Raw genomic sequence first — 12190 nt, 5'->3', positions numbered from 1 at the left:
TTTATTCACGCATTGCTTTATTGGGTTTTCTTCGATGTCATGTTTTTTTACTAGTGGAGGGTTTTATTGTTTTAAAAACTGCATTTTTGTTGCTTTGTTTGTTGTTTGACAACGACAAGAGGTGTTGTTTTTAGAGGTGGTGGTGGCAGGCACCACCATCATCATCACCATCGTCAGATAGGTCGTCTTAAATTGTAATTTTAACGTTTCCTGTGTTCTATGTTTTCGTTTTCTTATTATCCTTCTCTAATGAACATTTTTCAAGGTTACAGTTTTTCACTTTACACGTGCACGACTTTTGGACAATGGGGTTTTGGTGTTTGGTTGAAATTCTGTTTTCTTTTTCAATTTTCACAAAAAAACTTACTTTAGAAGAACATCGCTGCTGAATCTGTGTCAGTTTGTTAACGCACTTTAATCTTTTTTCATTGGTTTGTTTTCTTTTCTGTAAACGATTATATGAAGAGTAATGCTTAGCTTTAAACTTCGTCGATTTACATTCGTCGTAACAAGACGAAAAGTTGCACTTTTTTGTGATTTGCTCTTAATTTTCTTTTTAATTATTTAGGCATTTGTTGGATGACACGACAGGACACTTGAATAGCACAATATTTTCTTGTTTTTTCTCTTTTGTTTTGTTTTGAAAACCTTTAAAGATTATGTCCTATTTTACTATTTTTTGTTATGGCACTAGGGGTATGAATTTTTTTCTTGTTGTTTTTGTTTAGTATCCTTTAGAAGGATAACTTCTTTTCTTTGTTTTTGTTAAATAGTATTGAAATGACAATAGACTTGGAAAAAAATGGCAACAACAATAATAATAAGAGCAGCGTTTAACGACGACGAGCACACGACTAACGACTAAAGTTATCTGGTTAAATTTTCAATTGCAACTGACGTCTATGCCAGACGTGTTCTAAGGTTTTAATGTGCTCTTCGTGTCCATAGTGAAACAATTTTTCAATTTCTCTGCCTACCTCCCATCCAGCTTGATGGTTATCCCACATTTCAAACCATCCATGCTACGTTTGTTGGGGCCACTTCTGAAGCTCTCATTGCGATTTTTATTTATTTATTTACTCTTCTCTCAAATCATATGTGCGTGCGTAATTTTCTCAGCTGCTTGCTCTGGTGTTTTTTATTGTTTGTTATGATTTTATTTTGGAAAACATTTCTATTAAGCGTTACCGCTTTGTGTGGTGTTACAAAAAATTGGCCGAAAAGTATAAAATATAATATCAAATATAAAATCTTCTTATTATATAAAAGAGCTTAGTGATAAGTGAGTGAGTGACTGACAGATCATCGCCCAGAGAAAACGGCTGAAGCTAGAAGCTTGAAATTTTGAGTGTGGGTTGCTATTGGTGTGTAGGGGTGAGATAAGGCTGCGTTTTTGGAAATTCGAACTGGAAGTGTACGAAAAGTAGTAAAAGGTACTAAATACCCTTTGTATTGTGCAAACGGGAAGAGCGAGCATTCTGAAATTTGGAATGAGGGCAGGGATGGAAAATTAAAAATTTTAAAAAGTACTAAAATGGTACTTTTTCATCGAAAATGTACCTTTTTATTATATTTTTAAGAAAAACTTAAAACATTCTCATTCAGTATAAAACAACAACAAATCTTTAAAATAAATTTTTAAGATAGAGCTTTTTAATTTGGTACAGAAATCTCAATTACTCCTAGGATGTTTGGTATTGAAAATTGGTTCTATCGGTTCACGTTTTGATATGGGCCCCATACAACGGTACCTCCCGATTTTCGGTATTTCGAAGGTTTAAGCAGGTCCACGTTCTGATGTTGCCTTTTAGAACGGTACCACCCGATTTTCGGTATTTTAAAAGTTTTAGCCATCGTTATGTCTGAAATTTGGTATTTTTATGGGTATAAAACATTCCTATAGAGAACTGTGGGCATATGTATATGCACGTTTTAATATCGATAGTTTAATATCGTAAAGTATGTTTATATTGAACTCTAAACAAATAATGTTTTAAATAATTTGCGACAGATAGGCCAAAAACATGCTTTGGAGGGCGACGTAAACTTTGTTCTATGTCAGTAATCAACTATCGATAAAAATGTCAATCTTGGAATCAATATGCCTGTTCCAGAACTTGCAAGAATCTACTAATCTTTACTACGATAAAAATTTTTCCTTTATGTTATCAAAAAAATAGTAAAAATTTTTACATTCTTGTAGTTCTGGAACATACCAAAAATGTGAATTGTGCATTTTTAGTTTCACATCAAATTTGTCAACGTGTGGCACTACAGTATGTGAAATGGTACTGAATTGATTGCGGGGGTACTTCGGTGCTTTTTAAAGTGAAATGGCACTGAAGCAAGTAAAAAGTGTCAGGCGGCTTTGCCTACAGAGATATACCCTCAGCCTGTGTGAATTGAAAGTTTTATCTACGGACATATCAAATGTATATGGGAATTTTGAGGCCCTTTGAACGTGCCGAAAAAATGTGGATTAGGATTAGAGTTCAAAAGAGTGTTGAGAAATAGCGACTTAAAGAAATGGAAGGAGTGGACCGATATGGGTTATCTTCGAATTTTAAATAAGTTTGGACAAAATATTATGAAGGCCACATTTTGGACCGAATCGACAGATCCATTCGGGAGTTATCTTGCGCTCCAACCACTAGACGCGGTAACATAGGTTTTTTTTGCAACTTTCAGGCTATTTTCTCGGGAAGTATGGACTTGTCCCTGATGAAACTTGTACTGTCGTATGGGGGGAAGCGAGTACAACTTGCTTCAATAAAAATCAAAGCGATTCGAAAGCTGGTCCTAAACTGAACATCTACGAAATTTTATGTAGGAGGTACCCGAAGGAGTGGATCGATTGAGTCCGTATTAAAACCTTATCTAAGTCTGGTAGAAATTTTACGATGTGCAAAGTGTGGACCAAATCGGTCACTCACTTCAAGAGTTATCGTGCGAACAAATTTTCCGAACATTTCCGAACTTTTGTGGGGGAGGTACCGGAAGGAGTGGACCGATATAATCCATGTTCGAACTTAAAATAAGTTTGGACAAAATATTACGAAAGCGAAATGTTGGGACGAATCGGTTGATCCGTTCGGGTGTTATCGTGCGCTCCAGCCAGACAGACGGACGGACATGGCTAAATCAACTCCAAATTGTCTGAAACGGATTTCGTCCAAACATACTTGGGGTCTAAAACCATTATATTTCCATGAGGCATATTTTGCCCGTATGAAAGTTTATATACTCTCGTTAGCATAAATGCTGAGGTTGTAAAAAGTACTATTGTACTGAATTTTCCATCCCTGAATGATGGTCACTAATGGAGATTTAGAAAGATGTACCAAAGGGTTTACTAAATTTAGTACAACTTGGATTTGGTTGAAATGATAGAACTAGAATCCTGAAATTTGGAATTTAGATTGCTGTTGGGGTGTAGTATTGAGGATATATCGGAAATTCATACTTGTGGGTACAAATGATACTAAATTTGGTATAATTTGGATTTGGGTGAACGGATAGAGCTGGAATCCAGAAATTTGGAATAAAGATTTCTATTGGGGTGCAGGATTGAGGTAGTTTTGGAAATTCGTACTTATTGATACGAAGAGTACTATATTTGGTACAATTTTGATTTTGTAGAACGGATGGTGTTGGAATCCTAACATTTGAAATTAAGATTACCGTATTAAGTGGTACTAAATTTGGTACAATTTAGTTTTGTGTGAACGGATAGAGTTAGGGTCCTGAAATTTACAATTAGGATTACTGTTGGGAGTGTTGGATTGAATTTCATACTTATGTGTACGAAAAGTATTAAATTTGGTACAATATGGATTACGATACGAAAAGTATTAAAGGGTACCAAATTTGGAATATGAAGAATGGTGTGTTGTGTATGGTTGTGAATGAACGAAAATTACTAAATGTCACAGAATTTGATTCAAATTGTTATTGTGTAAAGGGGTAGAGCTGAAATTTTGAAATTCGTTATTAGGATAGAAGATGACGTTTAGAGTGGAGAGAAGGAGGAGGAGGTTTTAGAAATATTTACTTATATACGGAAACTACTAAATACAACTATAATTGGTTTTGGGTGAACAGATAGAGCTGTAAATGAGTATCGCGGTTGAGATATAGTTTTGGATATAGAGATCTAATTATCCCCTCAGCCTTTAGGCTAAAGAGGGTATTTACACTTTGATACGGCCAAAAATGTGCCTCATCGATATAATGGTTTTAGACCCCAAGTATGTTTGTACGATATCCGTTTCAGACAATTTTGAGTCGATCTAGCAATGTCCGTCCGACTGTCTGTCTGTCCGTCTGTCTGGCTGGCTGGTGCTCACGATAACTCTCGAACGGATCAATCGATTCGGTTCAAATTTTGGGTATCGAAATATTTTGTCCAGATTTGATTTAAGTTCGAAGATGGGCCATATCGGTCCACTCCTTCAGGTACCTCCCCCACAAAAGTTCAAAAATGTTCGAAAAAATTGTCCGCACGATAACTCTTGAAGGGAGTAACCGAATTAGTCCATACTTTGCACATCGTGACATTTCTACCAGACATAGATGAGGTTACAATATGGACCCTATTGGTTCACTCTTTCGGGTACCTCCCACACAAAATTTTGCTTAAGTGCAGTTTAAGGCCTGCTCTCGAATCGCTTTGATTTTTGTTGCAGCCACTTGTATTCACTACCCTCATTACGACGATATAATTTTTTTCAGGAGCAAGTCCATACTTTCTCAGAAATCAGCACGAAAACTGCAAAGAACCCATATACAGGGTGTTTTTTTAAGCCCGATAGAACTTGAAATTGTAAAAAATAACACAAAAAATTAAATTGTAATCAAAATTTTTTTTTATTCGAAAGATCAATACTTGACATTAACACTTGAAAATGATTTCGGGCATATGGGCACCGCGGCTGTTCTTGACGAAGTGCATTCTGGACGTCCAATTTTTGGCCACTTTTTCGAGCACTGCTGGCCGTATGTCACGAATAACACGAACAATGCTGGCCTCCAAGGCATCAATTGTTGCTGGTTTATCAGCATAAACCAGTGACTTCACGTAGCCCCACAGGAAATAATCGAGAGGTGTCAAATCGCACGACCTTGGAGGCCAATTGACAGGTCCACTTCTTGAAATCAACTTATCGCCAAATTTTGATTTCAATAAGTCGATGGTTGCGTTCGCCGTATGGCACGTAGCGCCATCCTGTTGAAACCACATCTCCTCCGGATCATAGTCATCCATATTTTCAAACAAAAAATCATTGATCATGGTGCGGTAACGATCTCCATTGACCGTAACGCGAGCTCCGGCCTCATTTTTGAAGAAATAAGGTCCGATGATGCCACCAGCGTGAAAACCGCACCATACGGTGTACCATGTGTCGTAGTTGGAGCGGACTCTCGAACGGATCAACATATTTGGTTCAAATTTTGGGTCTTTCAATATTTTGTACAAACTTAGTTTAAGTTCGAAGATAGACCACAAAGGTTCAAAAATTTTTGCCAAGATTGTGGGCCTGATAACTCTAGGAGGGAGTAACCGAATTGATCCAAACTTTGCTATTGGTAATATTACTTTCAGGCATAGATCGGTTTCTAATATGGACTATATCGGTCCACTCATTTGGGTACCTCCCACACAAAATTTGGAAAAAGTATAGTTTAACAACTCCTCTCTGATCTTATCTTATTTGTGATGCAGCAGGTTGCACTTGCGGCCCCTGTTACGACGTTGTAATTTTTTTTTCGAGGGCAAGTCCTTACTTCCTGAGATAATGTACCAAAAAGGCCCAGAAAATCCTACCGGCACCACCTATACTGGCTAATGTGTAAAATAACCCTTTAAGAGAGAAATCGTTTTTGCTCAAACTTGAAAAGTAAAATTGTAATATATTTAAATTCAGAAAATTAAGTACAACATATTTAATTATATAGTCTGTAAGGAAAATATCCATAGACTAATAAAGAAAAAAAATATTTCCTACAGATTTGTATTAGGTCCAAATATCGGATCACTCCTATGGGTACACCCTACCCAAAGTTTGGAAAAAATGCACTCGTCTTGGATCATTCTGAATTTTGTTGCAACATGTCGTTTTTTGTGGCCCTTTCCATCCTGGAAAATTTTCCCAACAGCTAAAAAACCTACAGAAGTATTGTGTTAACTTTTTTTCTTCGGGTACGTGGCTGAGGGTATATCTCTGTCGGTTCAGCCGACTGATACTTTCTTACTTGTTTTTAATTCTTACCCCCAGTTTTTGTAACTTATTTTTGTTCGTTCGTCTATATTCGTAATAATTTAGGCATTCATAGCTCAGCCCCCAGATGACATACACATCTAATTTTTAGTATACCCGTTCCATATATCGTTAAGGATTCCTCATTTAAAAATCAGCGCTCTACATTTGCGCTAAAGCGAGTAAATCGATCTACGAAATTTGACAATTCGTGTGAGAAGAATAAAAATTTTTACAAAAACTGGGGGTTATACCTATTATCAGTTCTAAATTCGGTACCGTTTTGATGTTGCATAAAAGGATATAGCTGGAATTTCGAATTTTTGTATTAGGTTGGTGTTGGTGTTTAGATAAGGAGTTTTTTTAAAAGTATACACATTCTGAAATTAGTTATGGGGGTCGCTAAGGACTGAATTATTGAGTTGGTATTGGAAATACAAAAGTACAAAATAATACTAAATTTGGTTTTGGGTAAAGCTAGAATTATATAATTAGTGTGCGAAAAGTACGAAAGTGCAATACATTTGGTATTTAGTTAAAGAATAGAAGTGCAATTCCGATTTATTATTTATTTGTCAGGTTCACTGCTAGAGGTGGTAATAGAATAAGTGTACTAGAAGTATAAAATAATACTAAACATGAAGCACTGGTATTGAAAATTTTTATGAAACTCCGCCTTTAAAATGTATGAACTGTTTCCACATGTAATACCATTGATGTTAAAAACTGTACTGAATAGTTTACTATTGCTTTCATGTTAACGCGAAGGCGTTTTCTAAATACTGCACTGAAATCAAAAATTCAAACATAGTTTTTGAACAAAATTGTTTTTTTTTTTTTAGTCGGAACGTGTTAGAACGTATATTTGAAAACGTTGATCTATGCGACTATTGTTTTTATCCCCTGAGAACAAAAATGCCTAAATTAAATGTCTAAAAAATAACTGTTATATAGGGGTCATGTCAAAGCGTGCGCATCAAGTAAAATTTTTTGAATAAAAGTTGTCCACATTTTGATATCACAAATTCCGAAATTACATATTCTTCGGTTAGAAAATGCGGATACAATCTTCAAAATACCCGCGCCGTTCTAATAAAACGTATACTGAAATTGAAAATGTGGATGTGTAGGGGTGTGATAAGGTCCTTTTTGGAAACTCGAACTAAAGATATACCAACAGTACTTTAATGAAATTAAATATCAATTAAAATAGGTATTAATACATCAAAAATTTCAGTGTCCACCATTTTCATATTAAATATTGTTTATTTGTATATTATTCATTTTCCGCATATGAAGTAGCGGCCATTTTGCCAGTAAAATATTAAAATATAGGAGAGATATTTAAGGAATCTATCCGCAATTATTAACAGAGCTTCTTTAATATCTTACGCATATTTCGCAAAGACTATCGCAGTCATATGTTCGAATTTTAACTACATATGTTTTAGCAAATAAACTATTTTTGGTCGCATTTAAGGAAGGAAACTTTTTGGTAAACAAATAATATTTCAGACGGCAACGACAAATCTGTAGCTAAACCTGAGTATGTGTGTGACTGTGCTCACCATGTGTTTTCTTGTGTTCTGTTTTTATTTTATTTCAGTTATTTTCTTTCGTTTACTCTCACACATCTGTCACCAGAGACCACAGCACACTTTCAGAGCATCATTTACATGTTGCCTCCCTGCCAGCAATTGGAAGTGAGTTTTATCTAATTTTATAAATGAGAATCTTTTTGGTGTCTAATTTTCTGTAAAAATGCGACATTTGTCTAATATACAACAACAATTACATTGTTATCCCATTTGCATCGTATTCAGTCAAAATTTAGATAAAAATACGATAGGCAAATAACAACAATAACATATGTATCTAAAAATAAATGTAAGCTATCTCATTTATATCCCAATGAAGGACGGAAATTAGATAGACATATCTATTTTCCATCCTTTATTTGGATAGAAATTAGACAGCTTACATTTATTTTTAGAATTGTTGTAAGTTGAACAAATAAGACATTTGTGCACAGATGATTATATGAGACGGTGGTGCGATGGTAGGCATGCTCGCTTTGCAATCTGAATGTCCGGGGTTCGATTACCAGGTCAGGCGACATCACATTTTTCAAATGAAAAAATTAATATGAGCGACAAAAATTCTAAAAACATAACTTGCATAAAATAAAATATAATAAATTATAAATAAAAAACCAAAAAGCCAAAAATAAATCAAACAAAGGATTAACGACCAATGGGTCAACAATAATAACACATAAAATAAAAAAAAAATAAATCAAATCAAATCAAATAAATAAAAAAGAAAGAAAAAATATTTTTTTTCTTTTTATTTATTATTATTTTTATTAATGTTTTAGCTTATATTAATGCTTTATAGCTTATAATAATTTTGTCATTCAAAAAAAATGTCGACTGGCCTGGGAATCGAACCCGGGCATTCAGATTGCAAAGCAAGCATGCTTACCATTGCACCACCCATATTATCGTTTTAATAACTTTCTGCAGTGTCCAATGAGACACTCAAAAACGTATCTAATGAGTGGAACAGTTCCTCCCGAGAGCATGATCTTATTGGATAAGAATGCGACTATCGCATTCGTTTGTGCAATCTAATTGAAGTGACTCATTTGACAAGAAACAGATAGCAAATGTTTGCAGGGCTCGTCAATAATATCCGCATCATTGTCGCTTACTGCACCACAACATGTTCGGTGTTTGATGTTCCAGTTGCGTTTCGTTTTCTTTTTTTTTCACGTGTGTTGGTTTACAGTTACCTGTTATGAAAAGCATTCTGTCTCGTGTGGGAAAAAGCTTTTTCTTTGAGATAGGGATGGAAGCACAGACATATCGACACCTCCAAATAATAGTATGCTAAGTCTAAAAAGTGAGTTTTGCAGGAGAAGCTCTAAAAGTTTGGAAATTTCGTTGACCTTCAGTACTATGCTAAGTAAATATTTGTTTATAACTTCGGTTCGGATTGTCCGATCATTACCAAAATTTGACAGAATTTAAGTTAAAGGACGTTAAATATAAAAATGTAAAGAAGTTGAAAACATGCTAAGTCGACTTAGCATACTATTGTTTGGAGGCGTCGATATGTATTTACGTGTCTGTGGCGTATACGTTTGATTTGTCACTTATACGTTAAATAATTCAAAAGACTTTCTTTCAATTGAATAAAATAACTATGAATACAAATATTGCTAAAAAAATTGTAATATAAATTCTTTAATTATGAACACCATTATGCCCTTCGTGAAAATAGCAACAAAATTACTATTTTTTAATCCTTAGTACTATGGGAGAAATAAATTGATAATATTGGGTTTGCTTTTGTATTGTTCGCGAATATAGGGCAAAAACTCTTGATGCAAACCTTACTTGAGATCGATTCACGTTTTCGTATTGCCATCATATAAAGGCGTCTTTTATTTTACATATTTTGTACGGAAAGCATGTTAAGTAAATTTAGGATTACTAATCGCCGGGCAAATTGGACAGTTGGAAAAGTTATTGAATTTGTCCAAAAATATTTACGGTGATACACCCTCAGCCTCTGACCACAGGAACACAAGAATTATGGTGTATGTAAAATATATTGGTTTTGTATTACGAGTTTGCTTCATAATACGTGAAATATGTATGTAGGTACCGTAATCTGGGGCTATACCAAATAATTGACATATACCAAACATTTTATTAAGTAAACATCTGATTCATAGAGAACTCGAAATATTAATGACCTGTTTCACAAAGACTATTCGAATACAAATCAGTTCGAACTGTTACCTAACTTCTGTTTTTTGAAAAATATTTGATTAATTTTTGTTGTCCATAAGTCCCAATTTACATTAGGCGAGTTTACTTGCGGCATTTGTCAGTTTGTGGGTGAGAGAGGGTGTTGAGAGGCAAAGGGTTACCACCTCTCTCTCCATCAAACTGACAATTGCCGCAAGTAAACTCTCCTAATGTAAATTGGGACTAAAATAATAGGTCTACAACAACAGGAGTTTGGTAGTAATTCGAACGAATTTGAATTCGAAACGTCTTAGTGAAACAGGCCATAAATTACTAAGTTTGGAAACGGAAAAAAACTGTACTGTTGTAAGAGGGTCCCTCTCAAAAAACAACCTTCTGCAAAAAAATTCAAATATATCCGAGACGAGTCATCAAACCGCACTTTTCCCAAAAGGACGGGACCCATATGTCCATATTCAAACCCGATACATGTTTGGTTAACATAATAAGATGTGCAAAGTTTGCATCTATAAGAAGCTTTTTACTAGAGTTATCTTGCGGATTTGACATTTCAGTTGGAGCCGTCATGGTTGATTGGAGTTTTTAGGCCATTATCTCAGAATTATGGACATGCCCCCCAAAAAATTGTAACATCGTAGTTGATTTAGCCATGTCCGTCCGTCTGTCTGTCTGGCTGGAGCGTACGATAACTCTCGTATGGATCAACCGATTCGGTCCAAAATTTGGCTTTCGTAATATTTTGTGCAAACTTAGTTTAAGTTCGAAGATGGGTTATATCGGTCCACTCCTTCCGGTACCTCCCCCACAAAAGTTCGAATATGTTCGGATAATTTGTACTCACGATAACTCTTGAATGTATGAACCGATTTTCTCCATACTTTGCACATCGTGAAATTTCTGCCAGACGTAGATGAGGTTCCAATATGGACTAAATCGGTCCACTCCTTCAAGTACCTCCCACACAAAATTTCGGCAAAATTAAGTTTAGGACCTACTGTCGAATCGCTTTGATTTTTGTTTTATCAACTTGTATTCACTGTCCCCTATACGACGGAACAAGTTTCTTCCGCGCCAAGTCCATACTTCCTGAGAAAATAGCCTGAAAGATGCAAAAAACCCTTTGACACCGTGTGTAGTGGTGGAAGCCTTCGTAATATTTTGTCCAAATTTAGTTTAAGTTCGAAGATAAGCCATATCGGTCCACTCCTCCAGGTACCTCCCGTAGCTCCCCCACAAAAGTTCAAAAATGTTTGGAAAAATTGTGCGCACAATAACTATTGATGGGAGTGACCGATTTGGTCCATAATTTACACATCCTAATATATCTACCACATACAGATTAGGTTCGAATATGGATTATATTTGTCAACTCCTTCGGGTACCTCCTACACAAAATTTCGGATATGTTCCCTTTAAGACCTACTCGCGAGTCACTTTGATTTTTGTTGAAGCAACTTGCATTCGCTGCCTCAATTACGGCGCACTATGACGCGAGTTCATATTAACTGTGGACAAAAATAGAAGGAGTTGTTGTAGACTTACAATCTCCAGGACAAAAAACTGGGATGGCCGGTCCACGTTTTGATGTAGCCCTCATAGAAAGGAAGATTTTAGCCTCATTAATACATTGAAATTGCTGAAATTTGGTATTTAGTCTTCCTTGGGGGCATAAAACTTTCACCTTGAAATTTGTCTGCATAGGTCCACGCCTTCATATAGCCCCCATAAGACGGTAATTTTCAGTATTTTGAAGGTTTTAGCCTGATTGTCCCAACGAAATGGCTGAAAATTGGTATTAAGTCTTCGTTGGGGGCTTAAAATTTTCCACCAGAAATCTGTCAGTATAGGTATAGTATAGGACCTCGTCTTCCTATAGCCCCCATAGAACCGTACCTCCCCATTTTCGGTATTTTGAATGTCACAATATCCACCCGAAATGACTGAAATTTAGTGTTCAATCTTCATATTTTTGTGAGCTTATTGAATACATCAAACTCTTGTCTTTATATATGAGAATTTTCCTTTAAAAACGTTTTTTGACCGATTAATGGTCAAAAACGGTCCATTTTTTTGTAAAAAATCGAATTGTAATTTTCGCTATTCACCATTTTTTTTTAAAAAAAATTGATTGATGGTTGGCGCACATCCCACTTT

General features: G+C 35.4%; 1 protein-coding gene across 2 annotated transcripts in view; it reads right to left on the bottom strand.

Annotated features, from left to right (window-relative positions):
* The window catches only part of LOC141397957 (uncharacterized), a 188226-nt gene extending 187318 nt beyond the window's left edge, over positions 1-908 (bottom strand). Inside the window, exon 1 of one of the 2 annotated variants that reach the window (XM_073974977.1) lies at positions 368-908. The gene's annotated coding sequence lies outside the window, so the exon portion shown is untranslated. The remainder of the gene's footprint in view (positions 1-367) is intronic. The other variant, XM_073974978.1, reaches the window with a different exon arrangement.
* Positions 909-12190: the final 11282 nt, after the last annotated feature.

Source organism: Musca autumnalis, unplaced genomic scaffold (genome assembly GCF_047663935.1).
Source record: "Musca autumnalis isolate F117 unplaced genomic scaffold, ASM4766393v1 scaffold_3, whole genome shotgun sequence".
In the NCBI taxonomy this organism is placed as follows: Eukaryota; Metazoa; Arthropoda; class Insecta; order Diptera; family Muscidae; genus Musca; species Musca autumnalis.
This window is presented reverse-complemented; position numbering and strand designations above follow the sequence as displayed.